Raw genomic sequence first — 778 nt, forward strand, 5'->3', positions numbered from 1 at the left:
CACCACGGAGAGCTCTCTAATCAGCTGCCTGGCATTGTGGGTTGGAGTAGAGGGGGTTGGGGGTGGGAGGGGCATTGGTGCCTCCGCTGCTGCCAGGGTGTGTCCTCTTTAGACACAGCCCCCCCCTGCCCTGGCAACCACACTACCGCTCCCTCCCTCTATCCCCCCCCCCCCCCCCCTCTCTCGTTCAGCTTGTAAACAAGCCTGGGTTACACACAAAAACACAGCACACAATGAATACACTGACTTACATTCACATGTATGCATTCATACATCCATACCAAACAAACCAACAACTCTGTATGCACAAATGGAACAAAAACAACAAATGCACATAGAGAAAATGGCAGAAAGCACCCAAAAAACAAAACCCATCTGCAAAACACAACTTCACCCCCCCCCCATTAGTTAAAACGCACTCTGCACAAACACGCAAAGAGGAAATCTATGTTAAGGCTACACATCCCTGGTGCGCAACTCAGACGAATGGACACACAAACAGGTACAGTTAGAGTTTGAGGTTGTGTTCTTGTGTGTTTGTTATGAGATGCTACTGCTGCTAGTGCTGTGTTTACAGTATGACTATCCAGACATTGCTTTCCATAAGGACATAGGGTAGTTGTTTGTGTGATGGGAGCGCTCGGGTACAAGGCACGGAAGCAGCGGGCTTTTACGGCTGGATTAACACCGTATACACAAAAGGATTAGGGTAGCAGCGATCTGTTGTTTTCATCAACCCTACCCTCCGTTCCCCTCGCCCCCCCTCCCCCTCCCCTCA

Source organism: Salvelinus alpinus, chromosome 23 (genome assembly GCF_045679555.1).
Source record: "Salvelinus alpinus chromosome 23, SLU_Salpinus.1, whole genome shotgun sequence".
Lineage (NCBI taxonomy): Eukaryota > Metazoa > Chordata > Actinopteri > Salmoniformes > Salmonidae > Salvelinus > Salvelinus alpinus.